The 21075-nt window shown below is 47.4% G+C and overlaps 1 protein-coding gene across 4 annotated transcripts in view; it reads left to right on the forward strand.

The window, feature by feature from the left end:
* Positions 1–13927: 13927 nt before the first annotated feature.
* Positions 13928–21075, forward strand: part of FOXN3 (forkhead box N3) — a 213576-nt gene continuing 206428 nt past the window's right edge. For 3 of the 4 annotated variants that reach the window (XM_080344692.1, XM_080344695.1, XM_080344696.1), the window contains exon 1: positions 13928–14041. The gene's annotated coding sequence lies outside the window, so the exon portion shown is untranslated. The remainder of the gene's footprint in view (positions 14042–21075) is intronic. The other variant, XM_080344694.1, reaches the window with a different exon arrangement.

A 21075-nucleotide genomic window follows, 5' to 3' on the forward strand; every position in this document is an offset into this window, starting at 1 on the left:
GGGTTGTGCTCCCCAAATGATGTCGCCGGTGCTTTCCCAGCTGTCACTCGGGCATGGTGTGGCACAGCGTCCCTCCCTGCTGCTGGTCTCATGTACTACCAGCTGTGGCTGGCTCTCCCTTTACTCAGCCGGCTCCACAGAGCCACCTCTTCACTGGCTCAGCACAAACATTCTGCGCTCACACAACAGACAGGCTTGCAGTCTACTCACTGTCCTCCTTCACAAGCTAGACCTAAGTACAGCCGTCTGTTCGGCACCAGACCGAGGTTCCCAGACATGCCAGTCGGCAGAGCCTGTTGGCTCCAGGTCTTCTTCTTAAGAGGCTGCAGCAGCTGCAGTCCCCGATAGCTGGTGGCCGCTGTGCTGGGACATCTCTCTCCCCCGCAAGCCCCCAAGCAGAGAGCAGCCCCTGCTCAGCCACCCCTTTACAACCAGCTGTTCAAAGGACTGGTTCCTCGCTGCTGCTCTCTGAAGCTGCTCTTGCTGGCTGCCCTCGCCCAGCAGGCACACCAGCCTAGTGAGACCTTTCCTTGCAATTTCCATGCATGGTATACATTAGATAAGCCTTAAATAGATTGCACCTACTTCAGTAAGTAGCTCAAAAGTGTGGTATACCACAGCAATCAAGAAAACCCCTTATTCCATTAAATTAGATGTTAGACATAATGTGAGCTGCATTCCTCCATCATCTGCACTCAGATTTCCTCACTGAAGTCAATTGGAGCTGCACCTTTAGGATTAAGAAAATAATTTGACCCATTAGGTGTCACAGAACAGACTTCAATGGATTGCACAGACTGAAGAGAGAGCAGAATGTTGCCCATTGTATTTACTATCGTGTTTGTTTTGGGAGCTAAATTATTCCTCCTAATTCTGCTAGCAGTGTAATACGCTGTCTCAGTAATGGAAAGCATATGAAAGCAAGCAGATGGTGAAAGCAGAAAAAAACCCCAGCATGTCCTGATAATGTAGGAAGCAAGTTCATTTTTTTGGCATTAGGCTTTCATAACCAAGGCATGGTGATAACAAGTACAGACACATTTTTAGAGCACAGTTCATCAAAAAATATAGCCAGTTTCATTGCAGGGCAATGGAAGATTACTTTTTGAGACTTCTATATAGATAAAGCTAGATGTGAATGTTGTTAAATTAGACCCATCATTTATTATTGCTAGAAGATGAGTGACAGAACAGATACTGGTCAGGAGTGATTCCATCAAGGCTCTGGTGATCTCTCATATTGTTAACAAATGCAGAGTCTTTCACCCATTGATTTGCAAATATGCGGCCATCCTGCATTCCAGAAGTACCACAGACCCTTTGATTTAGGTTGTTACCACAGTGGGCAGTATTGGGAATTCGAAATATTTTATTTGGCTTTATAAGTATGCAGCCTTCATTTTGAAATTTTGAAGTTCAAGTTTGTTGCTTTTTGGATATTTGTGTGTGTGTCTGCAGTACATGAAGCTCGCAGCCTGACTCCAGCAGCCCCTTATTTCTCCTGCCCACAGGTCCCATCCTGCCAGAGCAGAAGGCAGAGCAGCCTCTGTGGGAAACACTCCCATTTGTTTGGCAAGTCTGAGAAAACCAAGACAGCCTTGACCCTCTGGCTGAGCAAAAGGACTTGAAACATGGTTTCTGGGGAGGACACTATCCAGCCTCCAGCCCCATGACCTTCAAACTAAATTTTCAAGTCTCTCCCAACAAAACATGGGCAGAAACAAGGCCAGATTTACTGCTTATCATTTCAAGATTCTTCAAAGAAGGGATAAATTAATCTTTGTCGTAATTTTTATTTGAAGCAATGAGGACACATCTTCATATAGCTGTAACACAGACCTCCCTCAGCTTCCAGGAGTTTTGGTTTCAGACAGAGCAAGGGAGGAGGAGCCACAAAAGGCACTGCTGCAGTCGTGAGAGCAAATCCCAGTGTACAACTGAGGAAATATACCCAGATCTGAGCACACTGATCTCTTCTGAGAGGAAAAGGGGTGAGGCGAGACAGCCCATTTCTCATTAAAGCATATAATTGGTTACAATGCTGTCTTTTCATCATGCAGTAATGCAGCATACTAAGTAATGCAAGGGTTTGGGGTTTTTTTAAATATTTCATATGCATCTGGTTCATTCCTGACTTGAAGAAACAAAGGCAAAAGAGTATTTTTGATTGCTTGATCCCTCTGAGGATGCTGTGCTTGCTGCTTCCTGAGGAAAGTTGTTTCCCTTTATCTTTTTTAGTAATGGCTTGCTGATTTAACCTCCCAGGAGAGAATGTTTTTCCTTCCAGATTGCTTTCAGTATGTCTGGGAGGTGGTGGGTGGCATCATTCAGATTTCTTTGATATCCCTGTGTCCTCTTTGATTCATTACCTGCACAGGACTTGGAGCAGGGAGGAAATGGGATCAATGTCACGTCCCCAGGTCCCAGCTGTTTTCCTGCTTCTCTGCCTGTGCCACCATCTTTTCTTTATGCCACCTCCCCTTTCCAGGTCTTGGAGACACCCAGGGCCACCTTTGCCGCTGGGGCCCCGTGGCTTTGGCAGCCTGAGCCAGGGCAAAGCCTGAGCATTTCTCCCAGCAGAGCCTCGGGCAGGGACCGACCTAGGGACAGGCCTCAAAACGCCCAGCTCAGACCCACAAGCCAGGCTGGGAGTGGGGTGCCAATGGGCTCGCCTGACCCACTGGCTGGACCAGCTGGCAGGTCCCTGCGGCGGGTCATGTCAGTGCATTGCTTTCCTCTGCTGTGTTGCCTTCCTGTAATCTGTGAACCTCTTTCAGAGCCAGAGCCTGAGGTCCCTCCTGCAGTGAAATAAGACCTTGATCCCAAATTGTTTAGACTGAGGTCAGCAAGCTTGTTTTCAAAGCAAAGCCCTGCTCTCCGTGGGTAAATCTCCCTTTTAATTTTTGCTTGACAATCCCGCAGCAAATGGCTTTAACTGCAGCGTCTGTATGTAACTGCTCTTTTTAGTGCATTTCTGTAATGAGCCATGACATATGTGTTGCGTCTTTACACACCTCGGAACAAGGCTATGCAAGCATTAGGAGATCTCTCTAACAACTAGGGAATATGCCACTGTTCATGGCTCAGCCCAGGACTCCTGGCTGATAAGCCTGGCTGCTGAAGGATGTTATCTGTATTTCTAGGATCAGAGGAAGAGAGGAAAAAAAAGGAAGGAGGTATATCTGAATATTTTAAACAGCTAATTCTGGTAGAAACAAGTTGTACAGAGAACACTTCTCAGATGAGGAGGGCTGAGGAGCTGTTTGTGGAACTGTAATGCTGTCCAGGGAAGGAAGTTCAGTGAGAACCGCAGAGACCCAAACTCGTCACTCCTTCCCATCTCTGTGCAGCCTTGAGCAGTTCTTTCAGTTTCTCCCTCTGGCAAGCACAATGCCAGTATATTCATAGCCATGCTCAGACATTTTAATTCACAATAAATGAATTAAATCCACAGCAGCACTACGTGTACCTCGCACCCGTGTATAGCTTGGTGCAGGAGCAGTGTGCGTCCTGGTGATGTTGTCCCCTCTTCGTTAGGGGATCAAAGCGCAGTACGCATGTGGTGAGAAGCCATCAGTCACCACAGCATGAGCAGCACCTCCAGAGCTGGGCAGCTGGGATGCTCTCCCTGAGTCTGACCGCCCACATGCTCCTGAGCTACCCGTGCTGGAAATGACCTAGCCCTGGGGCTCAGAAAGCATCTTTCTGAAGAACAAGGTTTTTGCTGTGTTTATGGTTTTTACCTGAAGCAACCCAGCCTGCACTAGCTAACGGGCATTTTTCAGAAGAGCCTTTAGGCTGAGTCTCTCATGTTTCAGGAACAGAGCTGCACTGTTATTTGATGCATTGCATTTACCAGAAATAGACATTTCCAGGAAAATATAGCTGGGTGTTTTTGCCCAGAGGTTCTGCTTCCATCTTTGGTTACAGTCGCGCCAAAGATCTTGCTGTAGCACATCCTCCTGGTGAGGAAGAGCAAGAGGGGAAGCAATGCCCAGAGGTGGAGGACTGCATGGCTGGAAAGCGTGCCTGCTGGGCAAAATATCATGTGCATCTTTGTTGAAAGACCATCTAAGTCCAATTCCAGCTTCAGCAGTCACACAGCAGTCCCCCTGATTTACACCAAACCCCTGACCATGCCCAATGTTAGCACAAACTCCACAGCCTTGCCCCACTCACAGCTGGACCATGTTAAACTGTGCAGAGATTTTTGTTTGCACCAAAGTCAGGAAATCCCCAGTTATAGTTCCCACAACTACCACAAAACCAGGGATACTGAATGAATACTGTGAATTAAAACTCTCAAGTTAGCTCTACAGGTGTTCCTCAGCAGGTGCATGAGGGGCCCCTCGGTACAGTGGGCTGAGAGGTGCTGCCTGCAACACCCACACCTGCCCCTGGAAAACCCAAGCACCGCTGAACGAAGGGTTTGGGGCCAAAACCTTTCAGTGGCTGATGCCAGGCATCTGATGTCTTGGGGTAGCTGTGGAGTTTCTGGTGGCCTGAGGCTATCATCCTGCTATTAGAGAAGGTGGTGACCCATGCTGTATGTCAGAGCTGGTGAGCAGCGGGTGTTTGTGGAACTCCACAGCAACATGGGCTAAGCAGCATCCTCACACAACGCTGTATTTTCTGCTCTATTTACCACACTTAAGTGGCCTTCATCGCTTCGGTAGCTGAGAGCTTCACACTTGTTAACATGTTTATCTGCGCAGCGGCTCTGTGAAGTCGGGAATAACTGTTATACCCATTTCGTAGGGAGGGACTGAACCAGCAAGAAGCCAAACATCCACGCCAAGGTCTCAGAGAGTCTGCAGCAGAGTCCGGGCATCCCAAGTCTGAGGGTCATAACCTCATTTTCCAGTAGTGACAGAATAGGATACAGGATCAAAATTTCATGGGAAAATAAGTGCCAGCACCTGCTGGCTGGAATCCACAGGCTGTGACCTCCCATCCTTGCCAGCATTTGTATTTTCCTCTGTTATTTCTGTAATTTCAAGTATTTTATCATAGTGTTGTCTTGTCTAGTCGACACAATGCTCCCACTTGTTCTTGAGAGTTATACTCTGTGTGGGAAAATGTTGGCAAATTTTAGTATTCCCTGTGTTTGGGCCCAGACACAGAGAGGTGGATGCACCGGAGTCGGGACCCCTCCATCCCTCTGCCACTCCAGCTGCGTGTGCAGCCTCACGGCATGAAGCCACCGCCAAGTACACAGTCCCTTCCCAGCCGTGCCAGGGCTGGGCTCCTTCGCCCAGCACAGGGGGACAGCTGTGTCTGTAGTGTGCAGGACATGTGTGGCCTCAGTGGTGTCATTCCAGATACATGCTAATGGAAGACAACAGAAGAAACTGGCCCCCATGTTCCAAGCTGACCCACCGTAGAGAAACATCTAAGCTGTGTTGCTCCCACCTCTGGATATGCTGTCTCTCAATGCAAGTAGCAGTTCAGATCTCTGGCTGTGTTTTAGACCTGCTCCTTTATAAAACTCAGGTGTTACTGAAAGAACCATCTGTGTCTTCTTTGGGATGTGAAGAACGTGTCACTTGTTTCATTGCCTTAAAAGCAATAAATCTCTTTTTATCTTGATGGTCACTTAGTAATGAAAACCCGTGGCCACATCAGTTATCTGAAAGAGGCTAAATGACAACTTGCTCCACTCTATACAAATCAGCCAGATAGCTTCAAAGCCCTTATCGGTTCCATGAGGCTGGATATGACCAGCGTGGCCGCAACGGGCCAGTATACAGCACTTTGTCACCCCAGCATGTCCTACCCCTCCTGCTGCAGTAGAACAACGACACACAGAGATTTCTGAGTTTCCAGTGTAATTAGACACAGCATCCCGTAACAGCTTATGGACAAACAGCAACTGTATCTAATAATGCCTTAAAAATTGATAAATGTCCCATCCAGATATCTCAAAGCATTTCACAAGCCTGGACCTTCTCTTGACTCAGGTATTCATTGCAATGGGTAAGACCCCTTCACAGGGATTTGATGGTGTTTTCCATTTTCCACCTGCAAATTGGGAAGAAGAATCTTCAGCCACTTTTGTAAAGGGCTTTGGGAACATTGCAAGGAGAGTGCTGTTTCGGTATATCTGTAGCAGTATGTCACATCGAATTCAGCTGGGGAACAGCTGGCTCCATTGTTGCAGCACTCGTTGAGGACTCAACTCCCAGATGTATTAAGACTCCACGTGTGACTGAGTCTTTTACACCTTCATGCCTCACCAGTAAAATGGAGACAATAATTTTTCTCTGATTGCATGGATGTTGAGAGGTAGTACATTAATGGTACGGAGACAATCACCACACAAATACCTGCAACTGATAATTCTGCAGTAGCCACAGACACAGCATTCATCTGCATCTGTATTCAGCAGACTGTTGAAGGAACCAGACTATTAACACCTTGATTCTCGGGGGAAATGCCTGGAGATTCAGACCAGATGCAGACATCCAGGTGTTGCCGAATTTCCTGGGGCGCAGTGTCCACATTTGGGCTTGAATGTAGATTGCACAGCTAATCCCCACTTAATTTGTATTAGCCCAAGCCTCAGTGTGAATGCCAACAACTGTCTTACTAGGAATATGAATCTGGATTCAGCTGCCCATTTTGGAGCTTGGGTCTATGTCTCAAAATTACCCCGTTGTCTGCTTCAATATAGTCTGAAGCTGAAGATTTATTTCTACAGGAGGCAGGGAAACATATTATGTTGCCAAACTACTTCCAGTCTTTTCCACAATTACAAGTCAGGGGATGGTGTGTAAGTCTTGTGATTTCTGTCCTACAATCTAAACCAGATGGGCTACCCTTGCAGCAGAAACATTTAAGCAAGAAAATTAAAAAAAAAAAAAAAAAAAAAAAATCACAGAAAAAGTTCTGTTTTCTGATTGCATTATTATGACTTACATTATTTAATGAGATGCACATAAAGCTAATTTACAAGATAACTCAATCACTGTCTTTGATTCATCCCAATAAAATGTGGAGGTTTTGTTTTCTCAGGGACAAGGAGGTGACCATAGAATAATACAGTAGTTGTGCTTATTAGAAGCAGAAGGAAACACTGTCTCAGTAAAGCTCATATTAAATTAATCCAAATATATGAACAATCAAACGTGATCCAGCAACACCATGTTACTATTATCAGCCCAGGTGAGATTAATAGAAAAGAGCACAGTCTTTGGCAAGTGAGAAAGAGGGAGATTATGAGGAAATCTGTGGCCAAGGATCTCCAGCACTCTCAAGGCAGAACAGCCAAAATGCTCTTGTCCTCTTGCCGTACAATGCTCCAGTCCTACTGCTTGTGTCAGGTACAGGGGCTAATACCTGTGAAGTTCCCTTGTTCACTTTCACTTTCTTCTTTTTGATACAAATATCAGGTTTTTTAAAAATGTCTAAGTATCAAACATGCAGCTGGCAAATTGGACTAATAGGATAGTAGTAAAAATCACTCTCCTGTTCATTTACTTCTTACACACATGAAAGACAAGACAGTATCAGAAGCAGAGAAAGAAAAAAAGACTCAATGAATCAGATGCCATTAATCTCAGAACTTGAAACCCAGTGAAATAACTGAGATGCTGGAAAAAAAATCTGCTGTAACTAAAATGGCTGATTGGTGAATGCCCTGGTGAAGGCCGGTGTATAATCTATTGGGAACCTTGCTAAAAACATTGATGGGAGGAGCCAGATCTACATAACTGCAAAATGCAAAGCCAGATGAAGTTATTTGGGAATTTCGAAAGATGGGCTTGCAGGAGAAACACTGAGCCTCAGCAGGGCACACGCGTTAGCACACCAGAGCAGGCCCAAAGCTGCTCCTCCACAGCCCTGGGCACCAGTGGAGCTAAAATTGCCGTCACCGGCCAAGGCGAGTCCCGGGAAGCTGCCAGGCACAGCTGTCACGCCAGGTGCAGCCCCGAGTTTTGACAAATCCCAAAGTAAGGGAGATTAAGAGATTAATGGTCTGATTTTCACTCTTTTGACTTTATGCATGCGCTGCTCTACCCAGGTCTGAAGAATCGTGGCAGCCCAAAGCCTCTGAGCTGGATTTGGGGATGGGATGGCTGGATTTGCTGAGCTGGCAAAGAGCTCCGGGAGATCTGTCGGAGCAGCTGCAGAAAGCACTTGCAGCAGCATGGCAGCACTTTCTGACTGCTCCTCGGCCACAGCGAACTGGGGTTTTCTACATTTTTAATCCATTTCTATGCTAAATAAAGTAGATTTGCTTGAACTGCCTGAAGAAGTGACCTGGACCTTTTGCTGTGCTGTCACACAGGGTGTGATGGTGGCTCAGCAATGTCACTTTCAGGGGAGGAGCAGAGCTACACCGGGGGATCAAAATCCTTAAACCCCCAAGCGAGATGGAGGAAAGCTCACCTGGCTGTGCTGGGCAGCACGGCCGGAGGGCAGCACCCAGGGGCAGCCTGAGAAGGGCAGCAAGAAGCAGGAGAAGGAGGGAGAGGGGGAAGAGGCCTGGGGAGTAGATGCTGATGTGAGTGAGGAGGCAGAGTGAGCATCTCTTTGCCTCAGGGGAGAGCTAGAGCAGCCAGAATAACTGACTGAATCTCACTGGTGTGGTTGCAACCAAAGCAACACCTGTAACTACTGTGTAAATTGCAGGATGTTTAATCAAAGAATTGAAAACTGGTTTTACCAAACATCACAGACTGCCATGCTTCCCAGTGATTCCCTCAGTCAGACAGGTAGGACTAAGCTTGGTAGCACCAGAACGGCTTCATAAATGTTTTCTGGTCGTTTTACACTGTTCTAAAATCTGCCTCTGAATACTTGTGAGTCTATTTTTTGCTGGTAATAATGCATATGCTGTCTTGGATCCTGGTTGCATGAGGTTAACAGATAACCTTCTTATTTTTTGCTTTCAGTCTTTCAGCATTTCTGCCACTGAAGATCCTCTTCTACAGCTTCAAGTTGAAAAATTTTTGTGGCAGAGTTGGCATTGCCTGTAATAATTTATGAATGTGATATGTTGACATGTTTACTGTGTGCATACATTGAGCTACTTCAATAGCTGGATTGTCAAGATGTGTACCCAGGAGAGAGAAGATGGATCCAGGCATACATTTTTGAGGAAACACTTGGGAAACAAAGCAGGGGCCCTTCGCTGTGATGTTTTGGCTGTGCCCCTGCTAGGCTTGCTGGAGAGATTTCCCTGGGAGGAATGTGGGCGCCTGGAAAGCAGGACATGAAGCACCCCAGAGAATTTAGAGAAAACCACTTAAACAGAGGTTTTTGAAAGCAAGACTCCAAAAGGGGTCATAAGTGCTCAGATCTATAGATGTTTAATTTAGTAGATGTTGGCAAGACTACAAAATAAAGTGGATGTGAAATATTTTTTAACTAATGTGCTTTATTTAAATGGTTAAATGGCCCTTCTGTTTTAAAAACGTTGTTTGGATCATGCAGGAAAGCTGAAGGTCTCTGTTCTCACGTACGTGTGTGAGCTTGAAGAATGCACAGGGTACATAGGCTGGAGCTTTCTCTAAGTGTGCGAGAACCAGAGTATCCCATCCATGGAAAGGCAAAAGCTCAAGGCCCACCATAAGCAGAGGGTAAGTCATAAAGTCCATTGACAGCCAGAGATACAGCAGTAACCATAACAACACCATCATCTTTCTTATAAGTCCTCACACGTAATTCTACTAATGACTTTTATTAAACATTTAAGCCTTAGTATTCAAGTGATTCATACTTGTTACAAAAAACCACCCCATTAACACAAAGTACAAGCTGAAACAAAGTTAATGAGCCCTAGTACTTGCAGGATAATTCAAAGTTTAAGGGTGATATTAACAAAAATAAAATAAGGAAGAGTGGGAAAAAATCTCGTTTCATTGTCCACCAGAGAACCTCAGTTTTATCCTTTTGGTTCATAAAATCAAATCTATTGCTCAAGTGACTCTTACAGTCTTATTAAAGGAGTACAGGAACACATATATGTGCATACTTAAGTACCCCTATGTGGCCATAAAAGGTCTGCCTGGCTGTCCATGGGGAATGCAAGTGGGACTTGATTCATAAGCATGAAAGAGGGGATGTCATTACCGTAATCCCCCTGTATTTCACTACTTGGTCTAGGGCTCAGCCATAAGTGATGGAGTGGCTGGGTGTAGGGCACTGGAAACAGGAGTGTTTCGGTGCAGGGTCTGGGCCGTATGCCCTGTACATCTGATAGCCAAGAGTAAATTGGCCTGGAACTGCATAGGTGAGTATTTGTCCAATGAAAATTTTAAGTATAACTCAAGTCAGGCACGTAAAAAAACCTAAGGCACTAGATATATTAAGTATATCTGGAAATTTAGAGTAATATTTTTTTTATTTGCCTTCTAGTTTTGCACTGTTAGATACAAATGGCAAATGGGTAAGTGGAAAAAAATCACTGACATATTTCTGCCCTTGAAAACGTGTGATCTGGTTTAAAGCACTGGCATTTTTATCTTTGTGTTCAAATGCATAGACTAAACATGTTCAAGGAACAAAAAGGGTAAACGGCACAGCTATAAAATGCTGTTTTGGAAGTGATGAGTGAGCAGTTACATGGCGACAGATTTCCTACCCCAGTTATGTTAATTTTCATGTGGCTCCCATCACCCACAATACCTGGCCTAGGAGCTCCCCAGCCATCCCAGTCCTGATAAACAGTTTTGGAAGTGAAGAAAGGAAGGGGTAACAACATAACACAATGGAGCCGTGGAGCAGGGCACGCACAGGAGCACTGTGCACATCTCCGGCAACACCTCCAAACTCTGCTCCTTGGTAAATAATCGCATGGTGCCACAGCAAGTCCTTGAACAGAACGAGGGGTTTAGATGCAGTCGAGCTCCTTTTGAGCTGCCTCCCCCATGGGACTGGAGCCATTCTCAAGGGGGATCCCTGTGGCAAAGTGCCTCTCATCTGTCTGTCCCCGGAGCACGCACTGTGCTGTGCCTGCAGCAGAGAGGAGGCGTCAGGGACATTTTTATTGAGGTAGGAGAAGAGTCACCTGTGCCCCAGGGCTGCTCTGGGGGCTGTAAGCTCTTGGGCCAAGAGGCCAGAAATAACCCAGGAGCCGCCAGCTGGAGAGCCTGGATTTACAGACTCTCCAAGAAAACAAGGCTTCGTGAAAGTCTTGAAGGAGAATTAGACATGGGAAAACATTCTACAGCATAAATCATAAATTCTCCTCCATTTGGAGAGAGGTAAGAACTTAATCTCCATTAATTTCATCCGGCAGATGCAGATAACAAAGCAGCCCTCTACATGGGAGAGTTAACAGTGCTAAGACTGATACGGAGAGACAAGATGCACTTGGAGACATAGGAAAAATGCATCTCTCAGAAAGTTTCCACTATTAATATTTTTCCCTTGCAAATGTGGGTCTTCTAAAACACTCTTTTCTTTAGGAAGGATCTAAATGAAGAGGAGGTGGGAAGTAGAGCTACAAAGCATGTATGAAAGCCTCAAATACATGAGTGGGAGGAAGGAGGAAGAAATGAAAGAATAATGAAGCTTGCATCACTGGGAGCAAACAACAGAGGAAAGGAAATGCATATACTTGTGGCTAAATTTTGCAGGAACTTAGGCTGAGGTTTAAAACTGCTGTGGTTAGCATAGATACTGGCGCAGAGTAATTCAGACGACCTGATCAAAGGACAGAGAAACGCTACTACTGATTTCATTAGGAAAATTACTTGGCTTAGAGTTAATGGGTGAGCACAGGAAGAAATGCCTTCTTTATAATGTTGACATGGAATAGCCCTGCAAAGGGTAATTGGCACTTGCCGTGTGTACGAGGATTATGTGATTCAGGGTTTCCTTGAATGGGGCCAGGATTTTGCCCTTTGTGGAGATTCCTGTTGGCATGTGCAGGATTTCCACATGTGGTGATGTTGCAAACAGATATTCCTATTTTTAAAAACAGTTAAAAGATGTCTTGTTATTAACATGGTGCCCAGGGTCCCCAGATGTAGCTGCATTGGTAGCTGAGCCCAAATGCTGAGCTCCTGTTGGGGTGTTTTCATTCAAACTAAATCAGATATTTCTACCTGGAGAGCATCTCCAGTGGCCGCCATGCTAATGGCTACTCATCTAAACTAGGAAACAAGCCTGGAAAAGGATCCTGGGGTTGGGTTTATTCCATGCCTTCCAATATTTTGTCAGTGCTTTGCTGAGGACATTCTTGGGCATTCAGCAGGCAGGGCTGATCTCTCCTGCTACAGTCCTAGGTGTACTGCAGAGCAGTCAGTAGAAAACTTCAAACCAAACAGAACAGTGGACCTGCCTTATGCAGGAATCCCATGGAATGGAAACACCTCTGTCCCCATGTCACCAAAACCACCTACAAAACGAAAACTGTAACTTTGCTCAGAAAACCCCAGGGTTTTATATTCACCTTGGAATAAACTGAGCCCGTGCATCCATTGAAGAGGCGACTGTCAGGGCAGCAACAGGAGGTGGTGGCCATCTGCACAGCAGAGCAGTGCCCAGGGATATAGCTGGGACCGGGGGGGGCAGGGAGGAGTTTCATGCCAGCAATTTTTACGAATGAAAGGGCTGAGCTGCTACTTCAACCCATGATGGCTTTTCAAAATCCATCCTGAGACAGCAACAAAAAAGGCAGAGGAATGATATTTCCATTGCCTTCTACCAGTGAAGCTGTACTTGATGACAGATGCAACAAAAATTCAATTTTTTTCAATTCTTATAATAAAAATTCAGAATTGCTACTTTTTGTATATTGTTGACCTCCAAAAGTTGCAATATGCTGGTGCAGAATCTGAGTTCCTTTGTGTCATGGTGAGTCTGGGGCTGTGAGCCCTGCACAGCTGAGCAGCAGAGTTTGGGCAAGCAGGAGAAAGGGCTGGCAGGACACAGCTCTGGATCTGCCCTCTATCCAGACTCAGTGTCAAGGAAAGGGTGTATTTTATCCCATCCCAAACCAGTCATCCCCACATTATAGCAAAATAAATCTAAAGGGAGAAAGCTAAGGCTTTCCTATAATCACTACAGCAATTGCGTGTACTTTGAGTTGTCACTCTATAGGGTTGGTTGGAGAAAGGTAAATCTACAATGAATAATTAAATGCCCTTTACAGGCTTAACAGTTCCTGGGGCGTGTGGCAGTGCTGGCGGTACCAGCTCCCGCTGAGCCCCTGCCAGCCTTGGCACTCGCAGTCGGGTCTCAGTTCTGCACACAGCTCCCTCTCCCCTGCTTTCACGGGAGCAAGGCAGGAGAGGCAGCAGGAGCAGGCTGGGATGGGGCTGCCAAGGGCAGGGGTGTGAGGAGGAGGAGGCAGCGTGCACCCGCGGCGCTGTGAGCTTCCCTGGCTTAGGCAGTTTTCTCTTTGACTGTAAAGAATACAGTATAACGAGGTGCCAGGCCTCAGCTGGAGCTCCCGGCAGGTAAAACGCCCACAAATACAACAGTGTTAGCTCTGCACACCTCAGTTTTCAGCACGTACAAGTCCGGCTCCAGTGACACGGAGGTCTCTCACGGCTGCAGCGGGATGCCCAGGGCGGGCAGGCGCTCAGCGGGGGTCGTGCCCCCCTGGGCGGGGGACGGGGGCAGGCAGGGCTGGCTGCCCACCCCAGGGGTCAGCAGGGCCGGGCAGGGGGAGCATCCCTGTGGGATAGCGGGCCAGCGCTGCGGGAAAAGGAAAAGAAAGCGTGCGACCGGCCATGCGCCGCCTTCCTCAGCCCCAGGACAGCTGTGTCCCCACGCACCCGCAGGAAAACTTCCCCCTGAGACCGGCACCCCCCAGCTTCCCGCCCCGACGCGTCCCCCTCCCGAAGTTTCCTTCGGGGAGGCCCAGCCAGGTCCCCGCCGCCAGCTCCGGCAGGCAGCCCGGCGGGGCGGGGCGGGCGGGCGGCGCTAGGGCCCGGCGGGGCGCGGCGCCGCCGCCGGGGGTGTGTGTGGGGGCGGCAGGCGGCGCGGGCTGCGGCTGCTCCCGCCGCGGGGCGCGGAGCGGGGCGGCCGCGGGGAGCACCCACCCCCGCGGCGGCGGCGCGGAGCTCAGGGCCGCGGCGAGGAGGTAACGGCCGCGGCGGTGGCGTTTCGCGGTGTCATTGGGAGCGTGTGTGTGTGGTGTGCGGGTGGGTGCCAGACCCCGCGGCAGCCGCCGCCTCCGCGCCCCGTCGCTCCCGGGGCAGGGAGCCCCGGCCAAACTTTTGGGGCCGCTGGTTGCCGCGGGCGGGAAGCGCTGCCGCGACAGAGAGTTAGTCGGGGCTGCCCCGTCCCGCCGCGCTGGGGACGCGGAGGGCGGCGCGGAGGCGGCAGCCGGGCGGGGAAGGACGCCCCGGGCGAGCAGCGGACGCGTACGGGGCGGCCGACGGGCCGCATCCCGGGCGGGCTGTGCCCGGCAGCGCCGCCCCGCCGGCTCCGGCCCCGGCTGCCAGGGGCGCCCGGCCGTGGCCGCGGGCGACGCGGCGGCTGCAGCCCCGGCCGGGCCCGGTGGGCGCTGTTGGGGCAGCGGCGCAGCCACCCCGGCGTCTCCCTTTTGTTCCTACGCGCTGCCGGCTGTTAGATCCGCGCCCGGGAAGGAGCCGCTCGGTACTTCCCGGGCTCCGTCTGTGTCTGCACGCACGCCTGAAGGGCATCCTCCGGTAGGGCTGGTGTGTCAGAGCCGCCAGGAAAGGTATTTTCCTAATTTCACGTCAGCTCCCCTTTGCCTGCTGTTCTTCAGTGCCGACTCTTAACTTATCTGGAGTTACCATGAATTAATTTATTCACAATATATGCATGTGTCCCTGCGCCCTGGAGAAGGATTTCCTTATTGACCTGCCAACTACACTGCGGTCAGTTGTTATTTATATTATCAAACATATGTCTGTGAAAATCTGTTTGAACGGCTACGGAACGGCTGCTCCTACAACCCAGTTTACTGAAACTTTAATTGCAGCAGGCGATGTTTTACTGTGGAGCCATTTACGTCAGAGCAGACCGTTACTCCGGTGGGATAGCGGCGTCTCTTAGACGATCTTTTCTCACGCAGGGAGGGCTCGTGCTGTTTCATGGAATGAATCAGAAACAAAAAATGAACAAGCAATGAGTTTGTGCAGTATTAAAAAAGAAAAAGAAAATCAACGTGTTAACATCTGTTATGGACATGGTAAATTGGGCAGCAAACCCCCAGTTTTCTCCAGCACAACCCACGTATTAGCCGGTAAACAACATAAACTCTGATCACTTTGCAGCCAAAAATATAAGGCCTTACAGCCCTGGCTGCCGAAGCGTTACGTGTCATTAAAGTAGCTCTCTTGCAGGAGAGGGACTGTCCCAGGAGCTGTGCGATCTATAAACACTTTTCTGATTGGTTTAAAAATTTAGACACAGGAAGCGGATGGTATCTAATAACAGACAAGTGGAGACACTGTTGTCATGGAAACTGAGAAGACTACCCCCCCCCCCCCCATTTATTTAAAAAAGAAAAAGAAAAAAGTCTGCATATCATCAGAAATGCCTGCAGACCGCCTTGGCTGCTGTTGCCTTTCCCACAGCATCTGTTGAAACCTGAGAACGTGCCTGTCAAATCAAGGTCATTTTACAGTAAAACCCCGTGCTGTTGTCTCCCCATTTCCCTCTCCGGACGTTGTCCGGCACTTTCCACCCAAGGAGGGGTTTGGCAGGCAGGGTCTCCCTCCCATGGGCTGCCCCGGGCATGGGGGGTGTCCTGCCCCAGCCAGGCTGCTGCTGGGGGGCTGCAGAGGGGAGGAAAGGCTCAAGGCAGTGGGACAAAGGGGGTTCAAAAAATAGTATCTGGGGATGACTGTTTGTGGTGTTTGTTTGTTTTTAAAATCAAATGATCAGGACATGTTTCTTTTTGTGGGAGTGTGTGGACCTGGGAGAGAAAGCTGCGATTGATTAGATCTCCCTCTGTTCATCCTCATTTCAAACTTATATTAAAACGTAATTATTTGGATTGAATATTAAGGCCATTTCACAACTCTGCCCTACCTGCAAAAACAAAAAAAGAAAAGGGGGCAGATGGCTATGGGAAACCCTGTGTGGTTGCTTTAAAAAAAAATAAAAAAATCACCGTTTGGTTATAATGTACTATTTGAGGAGAAAAGCAGAGATATGAGAATAAAATATACTTCATTACTGATGAATGCAGCATGAGAAAATCAGACTATTATTGTGGTAAATTGAAGTTTTACTTTGCTGGACTGTTGAAAGTTTATTGTGTGTGAAAGGAGGGAGCTATTTTGCTTTTGGAGCAGGAGAGAAGAATTTCACAGCAAACTCACGAGAAAGGTTTTAGTGTTTATGCTTATTTTCTTGGGCAGCAGCCGCCGTTGATTTCAGCTGTTTGTGAGGGAGAGACGTCATTGAGCATTCACTGCGTTTTCTCTGAAACATTTTGTTTTGTTGCTCTCCTTAATCTTTATTTTGCAGTGACCAAGATGAGAAAAAGCACTTGAGTGCTTCACCCACTGTATAAATCATCACTTTGAAACCTTAAATGACCAGTTCGACCTCTGCTACCTCTTTACTTGCATATTTCACTTTTTGCGTTATTATTCCTTAAGAAAACCTGAGGCTGGTGAGCGGGTCTGGTGGATCAGGAGGTAAATCCTGCAGAGCGCTGAGGCAAAGGTGCTCAGCACCTCTTCCACCCACACCTTTGGATCTTGCCATCAAAAAACCCAAAGCCTGGCTTCAGAATCTGGCTGTGGCAGAGCAGCCTAAAGGGATGGTGAGGTTGGAGGGAGCAGCACCTGCTTCTGCTGGAGGGTCCCCGCTGGCTGCCGGGCTGGGGTGGCGCTGGGACCCCCTTCTGCTGTGAGCGAGCGGCTGGCAGGGAAGGGCTGGGGTTGAATCCAGCTCACGTCTGATTAGCCAGATGCTGCTTTTAATTGCTGTGGAGTTCAAATGGAGAAAGTTTGGCTCGGTAGCGAAAGTGTGCTTGCTTCTAGAGGGGAATTTCCTGTTGTCGGGAGCGCCCTTATCTGCAGGAAGGCTGGCCGGCAGGAAGCGTGTCTCTTACTTGTTTTTACATGGTGAAGGAAATGAGCTGGATTAGGTACTTTCAAGATTTTAGCCTTCATCGTCTTCTGTAGCTGTGCTACTCTGTTTATCTCTAATGATTTAGTTTGTAAAAGTTTTCTGATGTCAGTCACTCCCGAGGGAAATGCAAGAAGTTAAATGAATATGTTGTCCCGTCATTTTTTTGCTGGTATAAGAAAACACCCCACCAACCTCTCTGGGCCACATTTTCAAAAGTATCCAATTTGTAATTTATACCTTTTGAGCCTCATTAATGATACGTAGAGAGGCTTTCCCTCCTCCCCACCCCCGCCCTTAGAATGAAAGATCAAAAAATGCACCAGTTATTTTACTAATAGGAGCAATCCTTACACTTCTGAACTGCCTTTCATCATGGATCGTAAATCACTTTACAGAAATTCATTTTTAATATCCACAGAAGTTGTATGAGCTTAGGAAGCCGAAATGTAGCATTTCACATAGACTGCCCAAAGTTGCAAGGCAAATTAGGAGGAAAGCTGGAAGTCAAATTAATTGCCCTTTAATTAGCAATTGCTAATGGATTCAGACTTTGAAAATGTATCCGCCTTTCCCAAGTGCACTCATGCTAAAGTGCCAATGCAGTGTGTATGTATTTGGGATGTGGGGCTGGGGGTGAGAATGTAAGCAGTGGTTCTACAACATGCCAGTTGTTTACTGGTCCCTGTCCAGCCTGGCGAGGCTGGGATGCCTGGTTGGAGGCTTGTAAGATTAGACACAGCTTTGGACGAATGTTCAGACTAAAGGCAAGGGCTGGGGTTTAGGTCACTGTGTTCTAGTAAGCAGGAAGGTTCAGGGTAATAAACATTATTTCTCCAGTTTTTACTCACAGCAGAGTATTTATGGTGTTAAGCTGAACTTTTGCAGAGGGTTTTGAGGAGGAAACTTGGAAAAGTTACATGAACTTATAAGAAGCTGCCTGGCATGCTGAGCAGATTCAACTAGTGATTTCTGGCATAGGAGATGTCTTGGTGTCAGGAGCCGTGTCTGGCAGAAGAGGCTGCCAGGGCTGTCCAGAAGTGTAAGCTGGGCTCAAACAGGTCTGTCCTGGCTGATGCTGGAGTTTGCCTGTTCGTGACTTCAGACATAACACAGTGCAGCATGACTTTGGCCACAATTTTGAAATATTTCTAATAAAACCACATTTGGCTTGTTACCTGCTCTGATGGCCAAGCCAAAGTAAAACTGTAACAAGAATAATGGGGGGGGGTGGGGGGTGGGGGGAAGGTTCCAACAAAACAGCATTTCATTTAAATGTAAAAATGACAGCCGTGTTTTTCAGTCAGCTGATGCTGGGAAACCAGCCTGAAGCTCAAAGGCAAGGCAGTTTGTGGGAAGTGACTCTCTCCTCAGCTTTGGATATCCTGCTCCATTTAAGGTGCCTGAAGTTCAGTTGCCAAGCATCAGGACAGCTCAAACCCTCCTTCACTTCACTGCAATGTGTTAGGTGCCTTTAGCAGTCCCAGGACTTTTACCTGGTCTAGACAGAAGCTGGTTTTCTAGCCTAAGGTTTGCGCCTTGGCTCTCTGCATGGCCCACGAAGGAGCAAGGCTCCCTGTGCCCTACTTGCCCCCTCAGAGATGGGCATGAAGTGATGGGATAGCGCTGTCTGGAGGAGGCTGGAGAGAGGGGTCTGGGGAATGGCTAAAACTCATCACGGCTGGACCTGTGACTTTCCAGTGGTTCAAGTCATGTAGGACCCACTTGCTTGCCAGCGGACAGTTTTTTCCCACCTCTCTTGGGCAGGAGCAGAAGTGAAATGTTATCGTGTTTCATAGCTAAAGCTCATCTACTCTGTAACATCTGCAAAAAATTGGACAGGCTAAGTCTGCTGGAGGTAATACTTCTGCTGGTTATGCTGGACGGTTTTTTGTTGCTCTTTCTTTTTATTCCTCTGTCTGTAGTCTAAAAGTCTCTTCGCTGGAGATGGTCTTTGTCCGTGTCAGCACTGACTGCAGGACAGATGGATGGTGAGGCTGTGCCCTGTGGTCAGAGTTGGAAGGTGCCACTGAATGGAAAGATCTGCCTAGCTGTTTGACACTGTTGTGCTTTTTTTAACATTAGCAGGCATTTACATCAATACAATGAAACTTCCAGCACTGGATGTTTTTACCTTTTACTGAAAATAGGTTAAAACCAAATAAAAATAGATATTTAAGGACCGAGGTGGTTTGGGCCCACACCGGCTTCTTGCTTTGCCCACCTCCCGCATGCCAGGCTGTGGTGGGACCCTGTCTGTGAACTCTGTTTGGTCAGGCCAAGGGCAAGGTTCCCCGGTGGGACTCCAGTTGCCAAGTGCTTACCTGCCACTATTTGCTGGTGTGGCACACTCGCCGTGTCTGGGCACACTTAATTTTGTTGCAAGGAAAATATACCAGACCACCTAACAGACCGGGCTTTACCTACATGGCAATCCAAGCTTGATTCTGGAAAGCATTTCACAGAGTATCAGCATTATTGGAAATTGCTTCTTAATACTGTATGACAAAGCTTTTGCTCTTTTAATGTAGTTCTTTGCAAGACCTGCACCCACCATGTGGAACCGAGCCGTGGCCTCGTGTCTCCCGTGGCCTCGTGTCTCCCGTGGCCTCGTGTCTCCCGTGGCCTCGTGTCTCCCGTGGCGCTGCCTCCTGTCTGAGCCTCACCGGGATCCCCAGTATAGAGCTGCTTTTTCTTTTTTGCTCTTGGGTTTTGTAGAGAGGCGAACCTTTTCCCTGGATAAAGTCAGCTTCTGACACAGGGAGCAGATGCGAAGTCCCCAGCCCGAGCTGTCCTTGCAAACCCGCACTCGGTGTTGCATCCCTCAGTAAGATCTTCTCGTTGCCAGTTTAATTGCTGGCCAGGCTTGCTGTGGAGAGGAGCAGACACATTAGAGGGGTTACAAGAGGTTATTAGAGATGGGAGGAAGCTGAAGGTCTGACCCATCCAGATTTAACTGGATTAAATCTCATTTTACCCCCAACTCCAACTTGTTTTGATCTGAGATCATTTGTAGAAACTACCCAATTAATATGTTAATTTTAACACCAGATTTTGTAAAGCTTTATTGTTGGAGGTGGAGGAGGGATGCAAATGTTTTGATCCTATTTTTATCATTATCTTCACTGAGTTTTTCTCACTCTGTGCTTTGCAGAGAGGAGCAAAATTTTAATAATTCACTAATACACTTTCACTTCATTAACATTTTATCGTTCTGGCATTGTGCATATGGTGAACTCCTTAGTACTCTCCTTAAGGGCCTGATCTTGCCCCAAGACTCTCACATTCCTCTAGATGTGGAAAACCCTAAATGCAGGTGCTATTCTACTTTTTGGAAAGAGCTTTTCTCTTTTTCCAGGAGATAGTAAACTGAACAAAACATGCAAGTTTTTTTTTGTTTGTCTGGTTTGTTTTGTTTTGTTCATTTATACAAAAATAGTAGTGGTGGTTAGGTTGGGACCACTAAGTGCCAAGCCTCCAGTCCTTACAAGGCTTGAACAGTGTGAAGACAGAGGGTGTTATTGTGGTATCGTTCGCATCATTTTACATTGCAGCGTGTTTGGTTTAAGCAGACATTTATAATGGTATTAAAACACCTATCAACCTTTTCAGATGCCTTCCCTGGGATAGCACAGTGCTTGGTATTAGGCTGTAATCTTGGTGATTAAGTACACAAGTTTGCAGATGTGTGCCCATGTTATGTTAAACCCGTGCTTTTTAATTGTGTCATAATCTGAAATTGGGTATTGAAACTTCCATGGTGACTCTCCTTTTTTTTTTTTTTCCTATTTCAATAGCATAAAATAAACCTCTGAATTAGTGCATTTGTTACTGCTAATTAAGTACTGTTAGCACACCAAATTACATCAGGCATATTCAGAAGGCATAAGAAGCCGAGCATGGCTGAGGGTGGACAGTGAGGTACAGGAGATTTGAGAGTGGAAAGGAAACTTCTGGGCCATGAGCAGCAGAAAACTAAGGGCCAGGTAAGAATTTCAGGGGGTTGTGTGTATTATAAAGAGTGTGTCTGTTGGGAGACTGGAGGACAAGAGATCACAGTAA

This window comes from Nesoenas mayeri (assembly GCF_963082525.1).
Source record: "Nesoenas mayeri genome assembly, chromosome: 5".
Classification (NCBI taxonomy): Eukaryota; Metazoa; Chordata; class Aves; order Columbiformes; family Columbidae; genus Nesoenas; species Nesoenas mayeri.